Genomic DNA, 26926 nt, shown 5'->3' with positions numbered 1-26926 from the left:
CTATGGATTTGGTATCTGTTGTTTTAAATTGGCCGAGCATGTCATACATTGTTAATTCCAACTCCTCTTCATTCTTGGATTGGAGAATGATAATATAATAACCTTGAAAACTGCTAATAGACCACGGGCCAACAGAATTAAGCATGTTTACTAAAAAACAAACAAACAAACAAACAAAACAAACAAACAAAAAAAAAAAAAACAGAACACCTTATGGGGAAGATTCCATCCTTTGGCAAAATTCCCCTCCTTTTTCCTTACCTGTAAATTTTTGCTTCACTATGTGCCTCTGGTGCCTAGAGGTAGCTGGATTCACTTTTGCTAGATATCACAAGCTCCTACTGTTCCTTTTTTGACATAGTTTCCAAAGAAAAATGGTAACCATAAGACAAATGGAGAAACCTGAAAAATCAGTTGTGGGATTAAAAAAAAAAAAGGAGAAATTTATGAAGCTAGATAATGACAAGAAGGGGGGGAAAATATGAAAGACCAGAGGGACAACAGAATGGAGGGTAACATAAAGAGGAGTGAGTCAAAAGAGGAGAGAGAGTGGGATGGGGATGTGAAGAGATGAATTTTCTGACTGCTTCCATCTCCCCACGTGAAGCGGGGAAGTGTCCACAAACCTCTGTGAATCCTAAAGATGTTAAGTTACACCAGCAGGTGCTGCAAAGAATGAAGGGACAGCTCCTAAGAGGAAAATCTGTCCTTTTCAGCTATATTCACTGGGAAAAGCACCAGAAATCTGTCAATAGTTTTTTGCCTATATGTTCTTTCTCTGTTCCTTCCCTCATATCAGAAATAAACTGAAATGTAATGGAAAGTTCAGTAATGAAAATTACAAATTTCTTGCAAGCACAAAAATGAAACAATGATAAAGAAAATTAGAAGGATGGAGGAAGAAGAAAAGAAGATAGTGGCGGTGGAAAAGAGGAAGAAAAAAGATAGCACTCTTGGGAGTGTGATATTGGCACAGTGCTGGAAAATTAGTTTATACTAGATGCCTCCAACATACCTGGCTAGCAATATTACTTTCTTGGGTCTTGCTTTTCATTCCTGTATTTGTAGCAGGCAAGCTTGCTATATATTTAGTTAAACTTGAAAGTTTTATGAGCTCTTTCCGTCTTTAGGAAAAAGTCGATGAATGCGTGTCTTCCATAATTATTGACCATTATACTTCACAACAGTTGAAGTAATGCTACCTTATATTTTGGAGGCAGTGGTATCAGAATAATGCAACTTTGTCATTTCAGTTATTTGTGTGTAGGAAAAGGAATACAAGGTATTCTTAATGCAGTTTAATATATATAGTAACACTAGCTCTGTAACTGTTTATTAAAAAAAAAAAAAAAAACATTCTGTGAACCAGAATAGTTATGTTGCCACAAAATCACTTTGCTTTTTACACCTGAGCGCTTTCTCTTGTTATTATTTGTGCCCTTCAGTCCCACAAAAAAAACACGGTCTTGTGGCAAACTGCGTTTAACAGAGATGTGCTGACTTGCTGAAGCCGTTTTTGTCATTTAGGAAGATCACAGCATGGTGATATCTGAGGTAGGAGAGCTTGTGCCTATGAAAAATGTTCTGATTTACAGCTATTACTGTGAAGGAACAATAAAAAAATAGCTCATTGTTACTAATTAAAGATATTTGTTATTCTCTCACTTCTAAAACTGAGCATACATTTCATGTGATTTGCTGTCTTTTTACTGGTTAGCCTCAACTTTTGTGCGAGTGCTGGTGTAATAGTAGAGCAACATAGATCAGAGTATCTTCCTTCTCCACTTATTTAAGATTTAGGAGGGCTATGCATTAGATGTAGTGCCTATGAGATTGAAATGATGCTTACATTTCAAACTGACTTCATGATAATTATAGCATTAGAGGGGAAAATGCAAAGATTTCTTGGCAACTTAATTTACCCAGTGCGTTCAACTTGGCATAATTTACAAATAGTTGCTAAAAATCATTATCTTCCTTTTAAATTTCATGCTATGCAAATATGAGAGAAAAAACCTTCAGAAAGTTTTTTGTGCGTAGAGTAGTAGAATTGCTTAACTAGAAAGCTATTGCTTGTCCAGGGTTTCTGTAATGTCGGGGAAGGGAGCTGAAATCTCCATTTAACATGGAATTGTAGCTTAAATGTAGCATCTTACTCAGGCTGTGAGGTCCGATACTCGCAGAACGCCGTGTTGTGAAATGGCTGGTCTCACTTCTCTGCCGTAGCTGAGAGCGTTTCCAATATGTTCCAGGTTATTTGTAGTGCCTCCTCGTTCTTCTGACAGCATTTTGCATGCCAAGATGGGCATCTGCTTTTGCAATCGTTGTGCCAATAGTGCGACAAAGAGCAGATATACTTAGCAAACTGGTTGTTCCATTTGCGTTTCAATTCAGAGAATCTATGCAGCCACCTGCATGATCTGTGCCTGATACGTTGACCAGGAATAAGCAAGTATGGCAGCTCTCTCAGAGCTGTAACCTACTGGAAATGCATTTGCTCTTTTAGATGTCTGTATTAATGGTACAGCTATGCCCTTCGAGTTTTTGCATGCTCTGCTTCTGTATTTTTAGAAATTCTTTGAATTGTTGGTTAACTCTTCAAAAAAGTTATAAGAATAATTTGCCTGCAAGGATCTGCCTAAAATAAAAGCGCACAGGAGAAACAAACACTAAAAGCCACATCTGAAGTGTATTTTCTACTCAACTCAACAAAGGTACAAGTTTCCACTTCAGTTGCTATGAATTTTTGCCTGAGTCGAGATTGAGTAGAAACTGAACGAAAGCCTTCTTGTGCGATGATCTTATAGTAATGGAGCAATTCTTTGGGGTCCTCAGCATCAGAAGAATGTTTCTTTTCTCCAAGGATAACATCAGTGTAGACAGTCTAAGGAGTCACAAGAGCACAAGTCACCCGTGTATTAAAATGTCCAAATGTCTTGAGTGTTAGACATAACTGAAGCCACCTCTCTGCTCTGCATATTGGCTAGTATCTTCCACTGTATTCAAATATCATTCTTCCAGTGCATCTGCAATATAAAATGACTAATTTTGTTGTCAGCGCATTCATCCAAAATAAAATGCATGAAGAACTAATGCAAAGTAATGTTTTACAAGAGGTCAAATTCTGTAAATTTTATCTATGCTTCAGCTAGTGAGGTTCTCGCATCAGCTAAACAGAGTAAGTTATCTGACAAGAGTTTGTGCCTATATACAGCCACAGTGGCACACTAGAATCCTCATCCAGTTTCAGATTTAATGAAAGGATGGACAGTGTTACTTGAGCAAGGACCTAGTCTCAAGCATTTTACAATAAATGCTTTTACTCTGCTCTTCTTTTGTGTTTTTATTGAGGAATTTACAACTGGAGAAGCAACAGCTTTTTAGCTCTGCATATCTGTATTTATAAAATGATTACATTGAAAATACTGTCAATTGCCTGGGAAATATTTATAGAAGCAAATCTAACTTTCAGGCAGAAGGGGAAATGTTAACACAGATTGCTCGTCTTGAGGCTTCAGCACGCCCATAATTACTCAGAATTTTCACTGAGTCTAATGGGAGTTGCACGCATGTCACACACAGGGAACTGCCACTCGGTGGATGGCATCCCCAGCTGTGTGACTTGACCCATTTGAAATTACCTTCATTTTGGATTGCGGTTAAGGATTCAGATATAGAAAATAAACACACCAGGTTTCAGTACACAAAGGAAATGATCAGTGTGAGTATCTTTGCAGAAAGTGTTATTAGAAGAGAAAAAGGTCTACAAAAATTGTAGGAGTTTGCAAAGTGACAGTAGCAGATGGCATTTAGAAGAGGAACTAATAAGCCATGGTGTAATTGAATCCTAAAATGTAGTCACATCCAAAGGAATAGAGCATTTAGCAAAGTGGAGAGGAAGATAGTTTTATCCAATATAGAGTGACTTGTATGCAATGAAGCATGAGAAGTCTTAAATGCGCTGAAACAGAGAGGAACCTAGTAAGGAAGTGACAAGGACCTGAGTGTGTTCGGATGTGGACAGCAGCCCCCTCGGCAAGGGCATGGTGTGGCATAGCATGTGGGTCAGAAGGTACAGTTAAATATACTGCAAAAAGGGTGTAAGAATTGATGCAAAGAAGACATAATCAGCTGTAATAAACACAAGGGTCCATTGGATGTCTCCGTTGTTCTGTTTCAATGAAGCAGTCGTTCTGTCTCACAGAATCAGCTCTGCAACTCTGGCATGTGTTTTTTAGGCTGTTTTGGAGTTTTGTAGCAAATTCATTTTATGGGATAATAGTAACGAGCACCATGCTAACACTGCAGAAATGGCTTTCTCCATTTTTGCTACCGAGGTGATAAGGTTTTAGGAGCCCTCACTATAATGCTGGGCAAACATTTGATCTAGCACTTTGCTACTTTCTATGAAGATAACACTAATCACAGATTACGAAAAATCTGAAGTCATCGGTGACTACTTTTAATTTAAATAGTAGTTGACCCTGTAATGCCTTTTCCGATGCTTTCCTTATCTTTAAACTTCTCAACAAATCTGTTGTGCTCTCCAACTAAACTACAGCAGTATTTCCTTCTACCTGGAAAAGGTTCTTCCGTTATCTTCTCATTATTATTATTATCATTCAGTTAACGAAGTATCAGCATGTGGTACAGCAAGTATCTTGAGATAACAGTTCAGAATATGCTATAAAATTAAAAGTCTGTTAGTTCAGACTGCAGTTAGGATACCCATGTTTTTGCCTTGACCTAAATAAGTGATCTATTTTTTGATTCACTGGCTAAATCAGAAAAATAAAACTCCAGAAGGGATTTTTTTCATATACGAGTTTTAAGACATTTTAAAAATAATCTGAATCATTATTCAAAGTAGTTTCCAGTACAAGAAAGACATGGATATGCTGGAATGAGGCTAGCAAAGAGCTGCATAAGGGCTTGGAGCATCTATCATACAGGGAGAGGCTGAGACAGCTGAAATTGCTTAGCCTGGAGCAGAGAAGGCTCAGGGGGATCTTACCAATGTGTCCAATTGGAGTGGGAGAGAAAGACGTAAAGACAACAGAGCCAGAGACAACAGATACCCACTAGTACCTAATAACAGGGCAAGATGCATTGGGCACAAATTGAAATACAAGAAATTTCATTTAAACATAAGAAAAAGCCTTTTTACTGTGAGGACAATCAAACATTGGAACTGGTTGCCCAGAGAGGTTGTGGAGTCTCCATCCTTAGAGATATCCAAAACCTGAGCGGACGTGGCCCTGAACAACCTGCTGTGGTTGACCCTGTTTTCAGCAGGGAGATTGGCCTAGATGATCTCCAGAGGTCCCTGTCAACCTCAATGATTCTGTGACACTGTGCTAGTATATATAATACTAGTAATGAAATATTATTAAAGTTAAATGTTGGCAATTTTTTAAATGTAAATATCATTTTGTAAATAAAATTATATATATAAAAAGAAATCTCAGCTGTTTAAAATGTTTGTTCTTCTCAAGAGTCTGTGTTTTTCAGTAAATGTTTATGAAAAAGATTACACTTGGGCAACTGCCCAAATACTGAAACTCAGGAGTGATCTTCCAGCGCTGCTAGTGCACTTCGGCCCCTGTAGCAGCAGTGTGATTTAGGGAAGTATTGGAGATAGGATAAGAAATTTGGCTGTCATATGGTTCATCTGCTTTTTCTGCCTGAAGTATCATAATAATGGTTTCTCTTGCATAAAGTAGTAGTGGTGTGGGCTGGTTGGTCTGAGGGAAGGACTGCCGTAATTACCTCCGTCTTTGCTGCGAGAAAGACAACAGGAGAAGGGAGTGAAGTCAACGTTTCACTTTTCCGGGCTGTTACTGTCCTAGAAATTGTATCTTCACTTTGTAATCCCTTTTCATTGCTTAGTATTATCATTTTACTGATTTCTTTTTCTTCCATAGTAAGTACCATAGTAGCACCATAGTCTTGGTATGTTTTGACAGGAAGCGTCACAACCATTTCAAGTAGTAACTTACTATAAATGCCCTGGGACTTGCTTCTTTCAGAGAGATCCTTTTTTCCTGTGCCAGGTTGGAACAGCTGGAAGCAAGGAGTTGCTCAGTTTGGAGCTGCTTCTGTCACTCTGGGATATGTTCCAGCCCCGGCTTTAATCCATCCACCTCCCATTTTTTAATTTTGATCCTCAGGGCACACTGGAATGCTACGATTACAAACAGGCATCTGAGAAGGTGAAAAAGGTGGGAGAAAGAAAAATTCTTATAACGTGTGCGTGTAGGAGCTGGACATAGGCTGGATTGCTTTTTAATGCATAGTTGAGAAGTTTATTCTAATCAAATGCAAATGGCCTGGAGTTAAAATAGGTGTATTTGATTTATTACAACAAAATCAAATAAGTAATCCTTTTGAAAAAGTTGCATCTAAATTGCAAATTACTTCATGTCACCAGGGGCCTGGAGCAGCAGCTCTTTTCTTGGTTCTGTTTATTTTTTTAAACAAAAGCCTAGTTTTTCATGTTTATAGGAAGAAAAACACAAATATGGGCTTGAGTTTTCCATTTGTCCTCATTACAGAGAGGGGACTAGTCTTTGTACATTGTGAAAGGTGCAGGTAGAAGTTTAACAAGCAGTGCGAATAATCGGTTTGGACCCTGAAACCATCAGCTTGGCCTGAATAACCAATGTTGTGAGGCAGATTTTTTTTTTTTAACAATACTAAATTACAGAAATTGAGAGAAAAAGAATTAAAAGCTGACAGGCAGCAATTCGCTTGATGTAACTACAGCTCTCACGTTTATAGCAGAAAAGCATATAAAGAATTTTTTTTCAGCAGTTCTATTACTCACATCTATGGCTGTTTTTTAAAGAACCCTGGGGGATTTGAGTACCCAAATCATGCTGAAATCGAAGAGGAACCAGCCTTGTTTAGCAGGTACCAAGTTCCAAGAAGAAAAGACCAAAACAGAAAAGCTTACTTTTTTTTTGTGAACGACAGAAGGAAGAGGGTTTGTGGGAGCCAGTGCTCTGAACAGCTGATCAGCCTTTGCCTCCCTTATGGCTGCAGCTTCTTCTGTAAGTGTCAACTTGGAAATAAGTCGGAGTCCTTGTGCAGTGACTCCCAATAACAGTTTTAAAACAGGCAGAGGATTTATAACACCGTGTTGAGCATTTCTGCCCTGTGCTGGGTGGATAACTGCTGACAGTGCCCAAAGAACATAATTTGTGTTAGACAGTGGTGTTGCATAAACTTGATATTCTGAAATGACCAATCTTTTGATTACAGAATGTCTCTGTACAGGCTGGACGCTTAGCTAATATTGCTAGTAATTTAAAAAGTAACAATCACCCCCCCATAAAATAAAATAAAACAAAACATTTTTGATGTAGATTGTGAACACAGCAAAATTTTATTAAGATGGCTAGGTTCTTAAAGGCATCCGCCGCACAGTTTTGGTAGAGCAATACGAGTATATCTCCTAGCTGTGAGCTGTTCATCGCTGCTTCGGAAGCGTGCAAGGAGAGGGTGGGACTGCCATAGTTCCGCCCAAGGACGGTTCCGTCAAGAAATCCTGGACAGAAGGACGAGTATAATTTTGTACGTTCGCAGCAGGTCGAACGCATCCAGAACCTGCCTGGGAAGTGGCCGTTTGTCTGTGAGCTGGCCCTGCGGTCAGCTCTTCTTTCCCTCAGACTTTCAGCTAGGAGGAGCCTTCTGTGCTGATTCAGTCCCGCTGAAGCCGGGGCAACGTAGCGCGTCCTCCCTTCTTCAGATAGCACCTGTTGGCAGGCTCTGTGCAGCGCGGAACGAGTGGGGCTTGTAGTGGAACCAGAGCAAGAGTGAAGTGAAATCCTTACCTGAAGGACTTACAAGATACGTTGCTAAGCGCCACAACAAATCCTGAGCTGTGGGTGATGAGTCCCCCTCTGCAACCAGCCAAGCGGCTGTTGGTGTATTTTCCTTCCATGTTCTATCTCCCATATTTTGATTATATAAACTAAATAGCTCTAAATCTAGCTGGACTGCTGTCACTTAAAATGTTTTTAACGTTTTTGTAGATTTCATGGATTTTAAATTATTTTCCTATGCTTAATATAGTGAAAATGGGTAGAACCTGGAAAAATTTCTGCAAGAACCTTTGAACTGCCCTGGCTATACAGTTACATGTTTGTTTCTGTGTGTTTTTAGAAATAACTAGATAAATTCCTATAAAAGCTCTTGGAAAATGGAAGCTGTTGTTACTGAATTTTTGAGGGTAAGAGGCATAAAACACCATTTGCTTTTCTTGTTTTCTTGGGAGGTAACAGTTTTTAGCAACATAGGACAGAATGCTTTGCACTTCATATTACTTCTGCAAATGAACTCAGCTATTTGTCTTTTATGGAAACTGCCTAGTGCTTTATAGACAACAGAAAAGAATGGATTATAAAAATAACATATATTTCAAAGACAGTATGGAGTGCAGCCAGTCACTCACCTATCAGGCAGAGAGAGAAAGAAAATCCTCTGATGCTGAAACAATATTGGTGATCCAATAATATACAAAGAAGAGATGAATTGGAAATTTGCACATGCAATTTATTTGAGAAGACGTTTAAACAAAATTCTACTTTACCTGGCAAATCATTTTAAATAAAGAAATAGAGGATTTCACAAATGTATGTGAATCCATCTGCCAAAATGTCACTGTAATATGAAGAAATAAGTGAATGATAGTGAGAGAGAAGATGAAAGAGAAATATTACCATAGTCAATTGCCTAGGATTAATTTTGAATCCTGCACTTCCTACCAGAGGTGAGGCTCATTCTCCTAAGGATCCCAGAAGTCTGTTGTCCCTGTTTCCAAGCTGCCATCAAGTCTCAGTGTCTCTCCCAAATATTCAAAATTAGAAGAAACAATTTCTTTCTTCAAAGTATTGTCTTGCCTGAGCAGCTTGTGTAGTCAATCTCTTCAAGTTTATTTGGTCTGTGAAACTTTACTAATGAGAGACCAAGCCAAGAACTATGCGTTTGTTTCCAAATGCACCTCTCACCTGGCTGACTGATGGTTACCGCAGAAATGTTGTGATGCAACATCTCCTTTCCTCGCCATGTTTTTTGAGAAAGAGTGCACAGAGCAAGAACAAAAATGCCACTGAATAGTTGGATAGTGGTAGATTGCTGTGGTAGGTATCTGTGGTTTTACTCTACTGAAATTTTTCTGTGGGGACTGCCTCCTTTCTCATAGGAGTTACAAACACTAAGCTTGGGAATAAAAACTGTGATGGGTGCAGGTTGACATGGCTTGTGGTCTTCCTGCAGTAAGAAAAGACACCGGTGGACATCCACAGATAGCAGTAGGCTGTATTTTGCCACTTTGTCTTCCTGAACAGTGTTAAGCTCTATCTGACTGCTAGCTGGGTTGATTAGCATCACACTATAATTGGGCTGTGTGGCTTCCAGGCTCTCATCCATCATCCAGATTGGGGAGTAAAGAATACACAAGTCAAAGAGTAAAGAGGACAATATTCCCTGTATTGATGCACCATACACGCTTGTATCTAAATCTATGTCTGCATTTTGCCAATATGCGAAATATGAGGGCACATGCTGTCAGTAAAGATATCTGGCCATTTAAAGATGTTTATTAGGCCGAAATAAGGCATCTCTGGAGCACTCTAGTGGAATGAGTTTCCTATACATAAAACAATAGGTGGTTTTCTTTCTCTCTTTCCCCCTTTTTCCTGTAGTGTTTGTTAATTTACTTGTTATCATATTAATTCTCTCTATCTCTGATACAAACTTTTCGTTAATCCCCACTGAATGATGCTAACTGAGGAGGAATTTGTTGGGAGGATTTTTTTTTTTTTTTAAACTTTTTATTACTAGCAGTATGTATTTCATATATGTCCAGGATCAGCCAAACAATCCTGATCCACCAGCTAAGTCATTTGTGACCTAAGGGTTCAGACCGTCTCACTTTCTTCCCAATTGCTTCAAATACTTGCCAAATCACATGTCACAAGAGGCTTGATTCTGAAGAAATCCTGCAAAAGCGGTCTTTAGAGGTGAAGGAGCAGCTGGATACCGTGATTCAGGTAAGGTCAGGAAGTTTGGGCAGGACAGTTTTGTGAACATGAATTCAAGAGTTTTAGAGAGTTACAGAACTGTGCCTTATTTGAAACCCTGGATGGCAACAGTAGGGCATACTCTTACTTGGCAGGAGGCAGCAGAGACACTTTTGTTCATCTCTTCAACTCATAATTTTTCATTCTTGAAGCAGAGTTTTATGTCTTCCTTCTTTAATTTAAGGCTCAAGTGCATGTCCTTGCTGAGGTGAAGGATGCAGCGCTGGCTCAAGGATTAGCTGTTCTCTGTATTGGTAGTTGTCCATTCATCTGTGCTTTAGGGAATATAGCTGGGAACTGAGAGTATGGGCTGGTTTGAGACCCTCGTAGAGGACAGGAGGCAACAGGAGAGCACTGGACGCAACAGATGATAGAGCGTTGACATTACTGGGATCATACAGGTACGAGCTGGGATTCGTTAACCGTTAGGAAACAAGGCTTCATTAGTTCTGCTCTTGATAAACAAATTGTCTTTTACTAGGAACGTGTGTTGCCATTGTTGATGAAAATTGTTTTTTGCACACTTCCATTGTTTTGGGGACAAAACAGATCTGAAAAAGGAAGAAGACAGCGTTCCATCAGGTAAGAAGCAGCAAACCTGCATATCTGTCTTAACCTGAGCAGGATGGCAGGGGAGAACTTGAGAAAGAATTTTTATCATTTTGGCTAAGCTAATTTGAAGAACATTTTTTTTTCATTGGCATAAGAATTACACCACTATCTATCAGAGTTACTTGGAAGTACAATTGGCTGTGATTGTGACATTTTTGGAAGCATTTTTATATAATCATATTTTTGCTATGTCCGTTTCAATTGCATTCTTACTGGCAGGGGCAAGAGGCCGAGTTTTATGTACCTCAAAAAAAGATCAGGGCTATAAGACTTAATCAGATATAAGAATACTGATTCAGTAGAACTCTTGGTTAAAAACTTGCTTTTACACTCAAAATCACAGGTCTACAATAGATGGACACAATCTAAAATCCCCAAACAAAAGCTCACCACACTAGTATAGAAATTATAAACAAATCATTTTGCTCTGCTGGACAGTGCTACACAGGAAAAACGATCAGTGCATTTTTTTCAACTATATATGAGAGGAAAGCTAAACAGCAGGCAAGACTTTGCAAAAAATTAATCCAGCTTTATCTCTATGAGAAACAGCAAGTGCTAACTGTTTCGGGTTCTCAAAACGAACCTGAAACCATGTCCTGACAACTGACTGATTTAGATGCTAACGGTGGTTATACTGAGAAGCTAGTTTAAAGCTAATGAAATTAAAACACAAGCTAATGAGAAGCAAATCATCAAAATATAAAATTATAAAAGAACCAGCCTATGAGTTGTCTTCATAATAAGGACACCTTAATGATATTAGTGAAGCAAACAGTTGCATGTTAAAAACGTATCTACTGTTTGTGTTTACCCTTAAACTTAGAGTTTGATTTTTAAAAATTCCCAAAGAAAGTTGATAGTTGCAGCTGAAGTTAATTGAACTTGCAGATGATCCAAGAAATCAGAACTGCAGGGTATAGCTGTTCCTCTTGATTCTGACTTAAAAGAAACATGCCCAAAACTTTCACAAATTTATATAGATTTGCTGTAAAAAGGCAAAAAAAGAAAACTTCGAAAAGGTTTTTGTAGATACCAGCTTTCTCCAGGGATGTTTACCTTTAACTCACTGTACACCCACATTTCTGATGAATTCATATTTTTGTGTTGTATAAATTATTAATTTTTCAGAAATGACATCTTAAATCTTGAATTTCACTTGCAAAATGCACATTCTAATTTTTTTATAAACTTATAGTTTGAGAGACTAAAACCCATTTTAAATACAAATGCATTCATTGTCCTGATTTTTATCCAAAGGATAAGAATTATGATGAACCTTGAGATTTCTTTGCACTCCACAAAGCTGTGGAGTGATACAAAGTAATGGATTTCGACTAAATTATGCATACTGTCAATACCTCTCTTCAATACAGTAACGACTGAATTACTGACAAGGGCTAGCTGCCAATAAAGAACTGTCAACAAAAGGTCAAGCCTTGGGATAAGAAGTGAGGTTTTTGCTGCATTCGAAGTTCTTTTTATATACTTGGACAAAAGTGTAGGATCCCAGGTGCTTATCTTTCAGTCCACAGTTGGCATACACGCCATTTACTTTTTGATTCTAATAACTGTCAGTGTGACATACCCTTTTTATTGATTCTCACGGAATTTTGTGCCCTATCGTTAGAACAAGGTATTGGCAGTTATGAATTTTAATGCTCACCAAAGATTACTCTACTTGATTTAGGCCTTTCTTTTTATGAGAAATAGACTCAGCAGTCTAGCATTTCACTGTAAGTTGGGCTCGGCTTTTTTAATTTATTAGGCCATTGCTTTTATCTCTGGAATTTTGTAGTTCTTGACACTTTAGGTTTCTGTAAACAGGAAAAGTTACAGCATGAGTAATTTCTGCAGGTCCATGCATAATCAGCCCCAGACTTTTGTGCTAGTTTATGTGACAGTTCATTGACTGCCACAGCACGTTAGCATACTTTGCCTTACCCCATAGTATACCAAATACCATGAGTGAACGTGGAACCTTTTTGGAGGAGGACGTGAAACTCTGTTATTTGCTGTATTTCTGTTCTGCATTATGGGAAACAGGTAAATTGATAAATCGCAGTGTTCTCCTTCCTGACAAGTCATCACTTTACCAAGTCATCACTTTACCAAGTCATCACTTTACCATGCATTCCTTGTTCTGTTTCCTTTTTCTGAAGTACACTCAAAATCCTGTTCTTAATCTTTTAAGTGTCCTGGCATACAAAATCTCTCAAAATTAATAGCTATTTTAAATGGTGCTATTGAATGTCATTTCAGAACTGAAGTCATGTTTCAAGAGAAATTTAAGGTCTGTGTTCTTGAAAGTACTGAGACCAATCAGGTGGACATTTAGGTACAACTAAGCTTCTGGGAGGTACCCAGCTCACATTTCTAGATAGATTATAGGCCTGTATGTTACTTGGCCCTTTGAAAATGCTAGCCACCAGGTTTCCCTGGAGCCCTTCTGTTTTTATTGTTAGCTAGCTAGAGCTGCATACAGTAAAATATGTAAGAATAAATCATTGCCTTTATGCTCTCATATCATTATTTTCCTGTATCTGATCCTTCACACATTATTCATAAATAACCTAGCATCTTGTTTGCTCTTTCAATTGGCATGCACATTTCCACTTCATTAATGAGCTCACAGCTGCATTCAGCAAGGGTATGTGAAGGAAATAAAGTGAGACAGAATGTAAATTATTTCAGTAACTGAAACAAAGAAAGATGTAAAGAAACCAACCTGGAATGGTGGTGAATTTAGAAGCCAGACCAGTTAAACTGATTCAGCTTTGCTGAAGTACATCCATGCAGACACAAAGTTTATGGAGCAGCCCCATCTCTTTAATAGAATTGATAAAATATTGGAGGCAAACAACACAAAATTTGGATCCAGATTTGAATTTTTAGCCATCTTTCATATGGTGTTACATGGAATATATTTCCTGAAAATAAAGTAAAATGCTCCAACTTTCTCCTACTTGAGTTACACTCTGTTTTTTATGGCCATCTTCCTTTTATAGTTGTCCCACCTCTCCCCTAACATCCATAATATACAGATCAAATTGATAGTTGATTGTCACTAGTAGAATGACAGTTCTGTCCTCTCACAAGAAGATGCAGAAAAGTCTTGTGAAGTTACCTGATGGCTGCTGCTTCTTGCTGTTCTGCTTCTATTGTGTGTTAAATATTTAATTGCAACAACTACCCTTGTTTGTAACCCAGATTATGACAGTTTGTGCTCCCCAGCATTTTTCATTTGATCAGGATTGTTTTAAAACAGGTATTTTGTGATTGTATTCAGCTGCCACACAGTAGGAACTCAATACACTTGTGCTGTATTTCTTTAGGCATATTTTTGAATGATAGAAATGGTTATTTCAGGAATTTGCAGATCTCCTTGATTCCATAACAACTACATTTTGAATATGTTTGTGTCTTCTTTTTTACCTTGATATTATCATTTTCATTTTTCCAAACATTAGAGATATTTAGGCCTGTAAATTTAATGGAGAGAAAAAAAAGCTTGTTGAAATAGTCCATAATATTTCCCAATGTATTTTCAATTTAAGCTTTGTAATAGAGTAGCTACTAACCTACTCTTTAGGAAACTGTTTGTTTTTAGATACGAGTGTCATTGCTGACTGATACTCTGTATTCCAGACCAAACCTTCTGTTTCAAATTTGTTAATTTAGCACTCATTATCTGTCAAGGCAGAGAAAACTGAGACCATATTTTATATCTGGTGAGTCTTTTGGTTTGCTTTTAAGTATAGTGGACGTGTGCACAATATCTATTATTAAATCAACAGGACATCTATTATTAAATCAGCATTTTGTTAAAAGTGATTATTGAAATTCTGTGAGCTTGTAGTTTTATTTTCTGGGAATTTTAATGCTGATTAAACTGACTGATGGAGTTGAACACGCAGTCTTCTACCTCAGCACAGCTTTCAAAATATATCAGCAAAAATAATGAAAACTGGTTTTGCTCTCTTTACAGCTTAGGTATTAACATTCATAGCCACTAACCAGATTCACAGCAGCAGCTGCTCAGAAACATATTTTTCTGAAGCAGTTACACCCTTCTGCTGCAGAAAAAGAAGAGCGTGAGTTTGAGTGTTGCTTTGCACTCCTGTGACTGGTGCCTGGGCAGTGGGCGTTATGGTGAAGAACGGGCTAGATCATTTCCAGGATGCTTTAGCCACATTGGGCTGCTCAGTTGCCTATGTACTGGTCAGATCTTGGGCTCTGAGGTCTTCAGGACATTAGTAGGGTGTCTCCACCCTCTCCAGGGCTGCCTTCCCTCTGCGTGAGCTTGCTCTGCCCATGCTGTTCCAGTGAGTTGGCCGGCTCCAGAAGCTGCTGGCACAGTGAAATAGAAAGTACTTCTTGTCAGGCAGTGCCTTTTACTAGTACAGACACCTACTGCAAGCTAAAGCCTCGTGAAAGTCCCAGACTTCCTTGATAACACATGCTGTGCCTGAGTAAGGAACACTAAATTGGCCATAGCAACCTACCAATTTTCCTAACTTGCGTCTTGGCCTGACCGGCTGATCGCTATTCTGTGCTGGTCTTGTGCCAATTGGGAGTCACACACCTGCTTTTCCAAGATTAATATTTGGTCTCCTTGAATATATCTCCAGGTGTAGGGAAACAGGCTCGGATCATATTAGGAACCTGCAGACATCAACCCTTGCAGATGTATGTTGCAGGCAGAAGAGCCCAAACTTCCTCAAAGAACAAAATTCTCACCAATTGTGGGGTCCCCAGAGGGGACCTGGGAGGACCAAGGGACTTGCTAACGCAAGTGATCCCTTGAGAGAGAGCTTCCTTCCAAACAAATTCTCCAGTGAACACCCAGCTCAGGACAGAGATGAAGCATAATGCGATCAGATCTCCAACCTGTGTGTGTGTGGGGGGGGGTTATACCTATCAACAAGCAATCATTTAAAGCCTGCTAGACATACGTACATACAGATTATTCAGCAGTATTGTTAAAAGCTGTGCATGATATTTTAAGACATATGATACGCGTTTAGAAAGGATAAGAAGAGAAATGTGAACCTTCCTTTATAACAGGACTGGGACCCAGATAAACAAACCTTAGATCAGGGCACAGTTAGAAGGTTCAAAAAGAGCAGCTGTTTGAATTCAGAGGGAAAATGCTTATTTGTATGTCTAAAATCAGAGTATTAAGAGAGTAAAAAGAATTTAACGCACAATTTGTTCTGAAATGGCTACAAACAAGTGAAATCATGCTTGTTTAAAGTTATTTGCACACATTAGGATAAGTATGGCTGTCACTTGTGTTACATAAAGTTCAATAAGAGCTATTTTTATTCTCTGGCACAGTGTAAGAAAGAGGATTGTTCTGGAGTTTTTCACCCATCGCCCTCCAAATTGTCCGTGTTATCACTTGCCTGACTCTGCACCTTTGAGGAAATAGCTCTGGAGGCAATGAATGTAATAAAGACTCAAAGAAAATCTTTTTGCCCCATAAAAAAAGTGAATGGGCTAATGAGGTAAGGTATGCTTTGTTACAATTCTTTCCCCAGTCTGCTGAGGTAGTAACTTTGACCTCTTAAGAATGCTACGGAAAAGGTTAAATTTAACTGGATGTGAAGTGTGTGTTTATCCATGGAAGCTGATCCGGCCCCCCCAAATTCTCCCGTATCCCTGTAGCTCCCAGGGCAAGCTGTTTGAACACCAGCTCCTGCCAGTGCTGCTGGAAATGGGGACAGCTATCCTCCTCCACTGCTGAGTTGCACAGCTACCTGCAGTGCTTTACCCAGGTGCCAGGCAGGCTAACGTTTTGTAGGTGCTAGCTCTCCTCCTCCTCGCCTGTTTGTCCAGGGACCAAGGAGGCAACCCAGTGTCCACACAGATCTTTGCCCTGCCAGAACAGAAACTCTGGGAGGAGCAAGGAAGGATGGGGCTGCAGTGGCTTGTCTCCAGCGCCGAGCTGTGGGCGATGGCAGGAGGAGTTCACAGTGCGATGGGAGAAGTGGCCGTTTGGAAACGGTGTGGCATGCCAGTCCTTCAAACAGACCGAGGTTCTCGGACACGTGAGTGTATAAAACATGGAGAGAACTGATTTGTATGTTTGGGGTTATGAGAGACATAACTGCAATAACATCATCTCTGAAGGGCTGCGTAGGAGTTGTATATCACTTTTTTGTAGACTGGATTTAGCTCCTTGTGTTGGTGTAGTAATTCCAAATCATTATTCTCCCTATACATCCAAACCATAACTAAAAAGAACGGGGAACTAGTTCCACCCCCATTCTTACAGTGAGTTTGTACTGTGGTACATAACTAATTCTGGAAAACCTTCACTGAACTTCATCCTGTGGCAAATTCTGTTCTTTCATTTATTCAAACTGTACAGATTTCATTGTAGGAGGTATTTGTTTTAAGCTTCATGTGTGCGTGATATATTTGTGTGTGTTTGTGTATGTGAGTCAACTTCAACAGCGTGTTGAGGGCTGCAATTTTAATATTATTGCATGTCTTAAAGTGCCTTGCCATTGCTTTTATAAACTCTTTTCTTAAAAATAATTATAACAGTGATTTAATAAGTCCAGATCTATCTGTTATGACATTCAGACAGCTATTAATGCTGTTATTTATCTTTCTTTATCATAAAAGTATCGTTTATGCATTTATGTAGTTGCCAAGTTGCGTATTTACCTGTTTTCATTGCCTGGTTCTGTGACCTTCAGGAAGGGTTTGGTAAGGCAGTATGAGTAATTCAGAATGGGTAATTCAGATGCAATCTATATAAAATAGATCATACCTACAGTCAGTATGTGTTCATATACCCATCAGAGATGAAGAAAAAAGTCAGATGTTTCTATTCTTTTTAATGTTTCAGTGCAGCAGTTAGAAAGTCATATATAATGCTGAACGACTGAAATGGGAACCCGTACTCTAGTAGTCAGGCAGAGTCACACAGTTGAGCAACAAAGAATCATCGAGGCGAAACACAGCTGCGAAGAGGCGGCGTTTCAGGACGAACCCCTCAAAGCCAAAGCGGGGAGCAGCCTTGGGGGAGCCGGGTCAAAACGAAGGCATTGAGCTGCGGGTGAACAACGCTAAGGGAGACTTAGTGCTGCTTAACGGGAGACTTGAAGCGGTTTATAAATTATTCTTAAAATAATATTTTGGTTTCCTGATGCTAGTTTAATTATAATTGAAATATGCATAGCATAATAATGATGGCAGAGCAAGGTTCAGCTGCAAATGGTTTCTGGCAGCAATCTAAAGGACAGTGCTAGAACCTGGTAGTCCTTTACCTTCCCCTGGATCTCCGTTGCCTGTCGCCTGTGAGCTGTGATATTTTTCTTTGAAGGTATTTGAACAAGAAGGGAACATTGAGATAAAATGGTATGTTCAGGAGTACTTGTCAGTCACAATTTCAGGCGATCCAAAGCCATTAATAAGAAAATGGGCATGCTGAAAACAAATAGACATATCTTTCACACTTAAGAAGAGAAGATTGGCTGGGTGAAGCTCAATTTTGTTTCATTTATATAGCAACTATACAGTAATCAGAGAAATGGGGAGCAAATTTGAATCTCTGTGTGCTTTTGAAAGAGAAAGCAAACAGATGTGAGGATTGAGCATTTTTGTACTATTTCTGTCATGTGAGATTATTTATGTGTTCTGTTGGGATCAGAGTAGCTTCACTTCCACATGTGAGCGGGCTCCTGTCTCATAATGAAGAGAAAGTATTTTTTATTGACGATATACCTATAATAATGCCTGTTCCTATGAATGAGCTTTTATTTTGGATTAATGTGATCGGTTCCTCAAATATACAGTTATGCTAAAATAAAACACAATAGATAATAATATGATGCATTGTGTTGCTGATGTAATTGGAAAAATACCATTATAACTTGACCTACCATCTATATTAACATAAGGTCAAAACAAACTTTTTTATTGGCTTTTTAATAAGGTAGATTCTTTGAAATCCTGTGCATAACAAACCTAATACCTTAAATTTTCTGGAGTTGGTTTTAAGGATGAGGATAGACTTGTTTACTTCTTTACATTAAGTTGCTTATTTAGTGATTTTTTTAATATTTAATTTTTTCCTGAAACATTAAAATTAATGGTTCTGTTGCCGAATGTAATCTATTATTATACCACTTTCAATAGTGGTCTCAGTATCGTAACAATCATGAAGCAGAACTTCTGAGCTTAAAGGTATGCTTTTCACGGCAATATCTTAGCATAAGAAATGCCCTCCTCTCTTGATATGGTAGGTATTAAATTAGCTAAACAAAATTAGTATGTCCCTAGAGACTTTCAGAGAAATGATTCAAGATAATTATGAACAATGATCAGCAATACAGAGAAATAAAGAGAGCATTCATGATTAATGTGCCGTGCCCCTATCTGATTTGAAACAATAACACTAGTTTGGTAACAACATGATTGTTTAATAATGCGCCATATTCTAGTGTTGCTCAGTAGTCCAGAATGGCAGGAGACGACCTTGCTGTTATATGAGTGCGACATAGCATATTAATTTGAATCCGGATGCAGAAGTACTATGAGCTACTGGAGAGGGAGAGAAAGTTTATTCCATTGAACTCCACAAAACTACAAAGTGGAAGAATGGGTTAACAAGGTGGTGGAGAACTGGTAGAAATTCACCCCTCATTTCTTAGAAGATGCTTTTTGGAATGGACATTTTATATTACTAATCTAACCTGTGCCGTCAGTAGTAATCTTCACTGGATGACTTCAGAAGGGGAAGGAGATTTCCGCAGTGAGTAGTTGGAGCTCAAAACTTTTGTTCTGCACTGCACAGACACTCAACACTGATGCGGTTCCTCCGTGTTAGAGAAATAACGCTCCTCCTCTGAGTACCTGCTCTCCTCAGACCAAACTGGTGGTAGCTACAGCCCATCACCCGCCCTTTGGTAGGCAGCCACCAGTCCATACACGTGTGATGCCACGGGTGCTGCGTGCCCGCTGCGTGGCTCCAGGGCTTCTCCCCGGAGTGCTCCTACCAGGGGAATTCAGGCACAGACACGTGCTGGCATCCCATTCCTACAAACAGGACAGCCCTGACCCATACTCGCAGTAGAGGCTTGGACTCGGCTTGCTGCAGTCCTAAGAGCAGATTTCTGCTTGGATGGAGTCACTTCTGAAGTAAACTTCTGGGGAAAATAAATTAATAAATAAATAAAAAGCAAATCAGGAAAATACTACTTGTTAGTAATAGTCCCACTTAGTGCTCATCCCATACTAACTTAGGAATGACAAGATTTAAATACATCAGCTCTATAATAACTCTGGGAATTATCTTCAAATTTATTCTGAAATTTAAAAATACTAACAATATTATATAGAAGTATATTCATATATGTAATTTAAGAGATTTTAAGCATTTTCTTTTGTCTGAACAAAATTAGAATGCCTATCTTTTTAGCAATTACAGTCATTTTAAGAATTAGTTTAATATAGCTCTCAATGCATTAAAAGGAAACGAAATATTCCTATTAAATGCATTATCATTACAAGAGGATTTTTGTCCAGTGAATTTCGTAAGTAGCCTGCAGATGTAACAAAAAGTTTTACTGAGAAAAGCAATTTAACTTTTCAAATGTACAGAACTTAATAACAATCAAGCCAGGTAATGGTATGGTCAAAATGCATCAACAGGTCTGAAAATAGTATTCCCAACTTTTCCTGCGTGTGTACATGCAGATGCAACAATGGATGCACATAGCAATTTTTGCTTTTTGAACTACCCAGCTGTGTTATTTCAGTGGAAGCTCATACAAGTGCACAGGCAGTTTAAAATGTTAATTAATGTTAAATGGATTGCTGCTGTTAGCTCTGGAAAGTTAGGCCTTCACTGCTGGACTACAAAAGTTCAAGGCACAGTTTGTTCACCGGTGTATATGTACTAGAGAAAGACTACTCCTGTGCTTAAATGGCTTTCCATTTGAGTATTTGTTGCCTTAATAAATACCAAAAAACTCAAACATATTATTTCATAAATGAGTTTTATTTCTGAGTAATATAACAAAATTGCAAAAACAAACTTTCAGCTTCTTCTTCTTATCTTGGGTACAACTGCTTGGCTGAAAGCAAAATATTGAAAAGAAATCCAATTTCCTGAGTGAGAAGTTTAGTGTGGCAAAGATCTGCAAAACAAAGGACATGGCTCTGTCTTATTTTGAGCACCTAGACAAGTCTTTGTTATACTGTTGACAAAATAGTATTAACCTGTGAATCACATCAGTGGCTACACAACTTGTATATCAGGAAGTATAACCCTAAAATCTATTTTCCAGTTTTCACAGAAGGATCTAGACAGATCCTTGACAGGAATCTTGTATGGATCCTGTATTTCCCTTGCACTGAACTCTTTTGAAAGCTAACTTGGCATTAGCAGCGGAGGCAGTAAGGATATAGGACTGGGGAGAGAAAAAAAAAAGGTCAAATCTAGTCAAATCTAGATTTTCTGAGCTCCATACAGGTACATTTTTACAATGTATTCAGCTTTGTTGGAAGGGATAGGCAAGCATGAAAATGTATGAATTCTTCCTCCTAAAGCTTTCTGCCATGTCCTTTGGGCTGGTCTCCCATTCTCTGATGTTGCAGTTCCTCTACCTCAAAACTTTCTTTCCTCTTGCCTTCTCCTCTTTTCATGAGTGAGTTTTGCCAATCCCTTAATGACGCAGTAGCCCAAACTTCAGCTGGATTCTGTTTAGTTCACGTGATTTAGGCATAAGTCAAATGGATGAGGCATCATAAAATCAGACTTTTGTTCTTTTTCTTCCCATTCTGTTTTGGGAACTTTGATGTGTAGGTTAATAGTATGGGAAAGGTCCTGTGTAACACTTGAATACCCATCACATTTGGGCACTGAGAAAAGAGAAGGTCATAGCAATCAATTCTGTAGGAAACTTGCTTTAATGGATGAGACAAAATGGTTATGAAAGGTCATATATCAAGTATAGCATGAAAAGGTTACCTGTTTGAACTCAGAAATTAAAAATATATCCAAAATGTACCCTCTGAAGCCTGTATGTGAGAGAAAGAACAGTCTTCTGGATGGAAGACACTAAATTATGGGGTATTTGAAAGTTATGGAAGGTATAAAGTAGTGTTCCTCACACTGGGAACTGAAGAGGAGCATGTGTGTATGTTTGGAAGGGCTTGGGTGATGGTCTGTGTATGCATGTGAGAGTGAAAGAGGGCAAGTCTGAGTACAAGTTGGCAATATTTATACGTATTCTCTTTCATTCCTATTGCTGATAGTGCTAGGGACCTTCCTAGACAGGTTGTACGGTTTTGGGCTGGACAGACAATCCACTTCTGGGGAGCAGTCCATTATCCTGAGGCAGGATGCAAGCAGTATATCAAAAACTGATGTTTTCCCTCCTAGAAATTTTCCCATAGGCCAGCAGGAACCACTGCCCTGATGCCCAGGTTGCAGGAGCTAACTCTGAGCTACAGAGGTTTACAGAATGCTCACAGATTCTGAATGGTGCTCTTAGGTCTAAGGAAGGCTTCACCATTACTTGTTCAAGATAGGATTTTTATCTTAATTATTGTCAGCAGAAGACATGGGAAATTTGATAACCTAAGAGTTTAGTGCTAAGAGAAGGCTGAGCAGCAGTAATGCTCGAAGAGTGGGAGACTGGCACGTTTCCAGCGAAGCCCAGGGAATCTTGCCTTAACAAAGTGCTTTTGTCTTACCCTGATCTCAGGGAGAGGAGATAACCAGGAAAGGAGGTTTCGGTTAGCAGTAATAGCTAGAGCATTTGTCATTAAGATTCCCCAAGGCATGGGAGCTCCTTTTATTCAGGATTGAGTGGAGTATGCCTGCAGAATAGTTTGCAACAGGACCCAGCAGGAGATATCTTAAGGAGTTAGCAACTGAGAAAGATAATTTAGTGATTTTCATCCTTTCTTTCAGGATCTAAAGAACCAGAGACTGAAGTTTGAAGAATACTTCGTGAGAGCTGTTGTCTTTGTCTCACAGGTAGGTGGCTGGTCCTTTCTCTCTGCAAATTCACTGGTGGGTCTCAGTACTGAGGCATGGCTGTAGGGCTATCTGCATAAGCAAATCGAGAGAGCTGATATTTGCCTCTGCAGATGTTTGTTTCGGGGCAAGAGGGGAAAGATGACTTCTCTGGAGGTTCACAGCAGTGTCTCAGAGACAAGGCAAATCTGAGTGAGCATGCCAAAAAGCACAAGCTCCTGGACATTCTTTAGCAAACAGAAAGTACCTACCTAAACTGATAATAGAAGAATAGGAGTGAATAGGAGCACACTGCTTTTGTGAAGGAGTAGATTAAATCTGCTCCTGTTAATAGAACAAACAACTTTACAACAAATCTAAGATATTTTTTCAAAGTAATTGATTGTGTGTCTTCTGAAATGTAGCAGAGGAATTAGTAAACATGTGTGAATTGAAAGGGTGTTGTGGGGTAAACTGGAAGACCACAGGAGAAGTGTGCTGACTAACCACCAAGAAAAATCACTAGGAGGAAGATAGGGATGAAGGGTGGAGCAGGTAGCTCATTGGCTAATGTTAAGGAGAACTGCTAACTGTCAGGGGCATTGGGGACTGCCTAGCTGATGTACAAGCAAATCATCCAAAGTAATTGTTGGTGTCATTTTTTTATGGTAAGAATCTCATAAGAATATTGCAAGAAAGATAAAGGAAAGATTGACTTGTGCTGTGTGCATTACATCTGCCAGTGCTCCAAAAATAGATAACAAAAATTGGAGCCTAGCAAAACCACATCCAATGAGCCCTGTCCATCTTCCAGGATGGCCAAACTGTTTAGACCTTTTTTCACAGATGGACTGTCCTACCACTGAGGAATATACACACATTTTAACTTCAGATTTTATCCTGTCCCTTGCTGTCACAGAAAGGACTTCAAACATGGTCATTGCAGCAGCCAGGAAATCATCTAATGGTGTATCTGGCACTTGCTATTTTACTACATCTCCTGTAATGTGTCAATCAGATAGAAGGTGATATCAAATTGATATACAGATACTATTTGAGTTTCTTTATTCAGAAAAAGGTTAGAGTGTTTTTTCATCATTTCTTATTTAAAGGAACTTTTCTTACATGTTCTTTAGTGACAGATGTTACATGTTCTTACTGACAGATAAATGGAAGATGACTTACATTTCAAATGTCAAATACAAACAGTAAATGGGCAGACTAGAAGAGAACTTCATTTTAATTTACAGAGATTAATCATGGTATAAATAATAACCATTACAAGATTTTTAGATAGTGCCATCTTGCAAGTTGCTTCTTTTCTAAATTCTTCTAAACTCAGAGCATCAGCAGCTCTAAAGATACCAGTAGAGTCTTGGGAGCCTTTTGAAGTAAACAGCCCCGAGTACAGGTAGGAATTTCAGATACTGATGTTCAGATACTGATTGCATGTACCTAATTTTCACAGCAAATTCTCCTCCTCTGGGCAGTCCTGGTAGCTCACGTCAACCAGTAGCTGGCCTACTTGCGAGCCCAGTTCACGTTTTTGGCTCAGCAGGAGTACAAATAACACAAGTGGAAACAGTCTCTGCTCCTAGGAAGAATAAGGGTCCTTTGGAGGATCCCGTCTGACTATAGGTCCTTGAGCCTGTATCGTGGAAGAGTACATCCTCTTCTGGGTAAGGTTGGCTCTGCCAACCCCATGAAATCCACATCATCAGCACATCATGATCTTGTGGAATAATTTATGTTGGAGGGACCCAGTAAAAGCCATTCTCCAAACTGAGCTAACTTCAGAGGTAGCAGGTTGCACAGGGACCTGTTCAAGCCAGTGTTGGCTCAGTGTCCTTGAACATAGCAGCTTCCTGGATGCAGAGACAGAAGCCGTGTCATTTGTGGAAGTGAAGCAGTAGCATTAGTCTGAAAGGGTTCTGTCTGTTAACATTTTCCTGTGTATTGCTAACATTTAATGGATTGTGACATTGCTATCTGTGCCAAAACAGCAAGGCTGCTCAATGAGAGTTCGTTTCTCTCTCCGACCTGCATGTAGTCAGTGTCTTTTTACCTCAGATTGGTAGCATAGGTGAGTGTCTTCAGGCTTGCAGATAAGCCCATTTGTATGCTGATACAGAGCAAAAAAGAGAAGAAGAAACTCCTGATTTTTTCCACAAATTTGTTGCAATCCTCCTATTCTTCCCTTGGACAAATCGAGTACAAAAAGATATGCAGACAAACAAGATCAAATATGTTCCGTTATCAGATAGGAAAAAATAAATTACGTTTCATAATTTGAAAGCTTTGATACTTTGGTGATGTTCTTATTTGAAAATGATTTCTGTATCCTGTGAAGAATGCAACTGTGATTACCACAGTATGCTAAATTATTGAAAATGAAAATTTTGCATATGAAAGGTGTCACTTTTCCCAAAACAGGTTTAATTAACTTTTTGATCTAGTCATTCATCTTCCCCTTCACTGTGCCTATTCAAAACTTAACCTGTTTTTACAACAACTATATGCCTTGAGCAGTAATAGATACACTTTGATATACAAAGTCTTTTGGGCAATGCAGGCAGAGTAAGCTCTGCTCAATAAATTAAGGGAAGAATAAGGGACTTGATTTGCGAGAATTGTGATAAGCAAGAATTATCATCTGGATAGTCAATATAATGCACTGATCTGAAATACTTTCTCCTTAATCACCAATTGTACAGTTTTATTCCTAGCTTGAAATGAAATGTATTTAAGGACATTTGTCTATCACAGTCATATCTACAAAATAACATTTGTTGGTGGGACAACTCACTTTATCATTGTTTAAAGCACATACTGTAAAACAGCAGACTTAAGGACTTCCTGAAGAGCCTACATGTTTTGGGAGAAAAAAGGAGGAACAAACATTCCAAGTGCTGAGTAAACTCAACCTCTCCTGGAAGCTGAGGAGCTCCAAATCTTCACTTCCAGATCAAGTTCAGAACAGGCTATTTGTGGAAAATATCAACAGTGTAGAAATTACCGTACATACATTTTTGCGAGCTCCTGGCAGTTCCTTCCTTTAACTGTCCCATTTGCTGTGCACAGAAACTCTCATAAAAATACCACAAATATTCTTGTTGGCTAATACACATACTCAGTGGCTGGGACTGACATTAAGCCTAGCTTACTAGGCGCAGAGAGTCTCTTCCCCCTCTCTGCAGTTTTCAGGGTCAGTCAGGAGGGGAATTGCCAGCTTCCACAGCTCTTCCAACAGGCTGGCCCTTGATACTGCTGAGTTGCCTCTGCCTTTTTTCCTTAGTGCTTCATACATTTTCATGTTGATATTTATCTCTGAGTTCATGAGTTACTATTGCCAGCAAAATGATCTAATTTTTTGCCTTTGCTTTTGCTTTTCTTGCCTTTTTATTGACAGTCTGCATTTTTTTTTTCAAACAGCCCAACAGAAATAACCTGTAAGTAAGGGCTTGTTATGAGTAGTTTCATGAGACCCTGGAAAGCTGAGACTATGGAAAATAAGGTAGAAGCAAGTTGACATGTAATGTTACCCTAAAAAAAATTGCCCTATATAATTATCCTTGGTAAATACGCATCTTTAGCTAAAAATCATGGGTGGGTTAACTCCTTGTGCTTAAACCCACTAATAATTCACTACACCATATAGCAATGTGTTGTATCACATATGTGGCATCAGCACCCCTTTAAAGTGATTTAAACAACTACAGCTTAATTTTCATTAAAGAAAGCAATGAATAGATGCAGCTTTCAAAAGGGAGTAACCACTGGCTTGCAGCAAAGATATTTACAATAATAGCATGACTTTTTTGCAATTTCATTATAAAAAACAATCATTTTCTAGCATTATGATAATAAATTTATTTCAGTAGTTATTAGCCACTGTAATACTGTGTTGTTCTCACTAGTTCTAGCTTTGAATTTGCAAGGCCATGAGGCACATTTCAGAGCAGAGAACAAGATAATGATTGCACAGTCATTAATAGCTGGTCTCCACATTTTGCTGCACAGGAAGACTGCATGCATCATCACAGACAGACTCTCAAGTGTGTTCCTAACATTTTGAGATAGTGGACTGCACACAAAACCCTTTTTGCTGTCTTTCAGGTAACACAGAGTTGATCGCGCTTTGGTGCTATAGCTTTTAAGACTCAAGTGAGCTGTTTTTGCAAAGAGACAGACTTGCAAGTAAAACAGTAATTTTAATTTATTCTTCATTTTATTCTTATGATGTCTA

The sequence above is a fragment of the Rhea pennata genome, chromosome Z, assembly GCF_028389875.1.
Source record: "Rhea pennata isolate bPtePen1 chromosome Z, bPtePen1.pri, whole genome shotgun sequence".
Taxonomy (NCBI): Eukaryota; Metazoa; Chordata; class Aves; order Rheiformes; family Rheidae; genus Rhea; species Rhea pennata.
The sequence above is the reverse complement of the archived record's forward strand: the minus strand, read 5'-3'. Positions refer to the sequence as shown.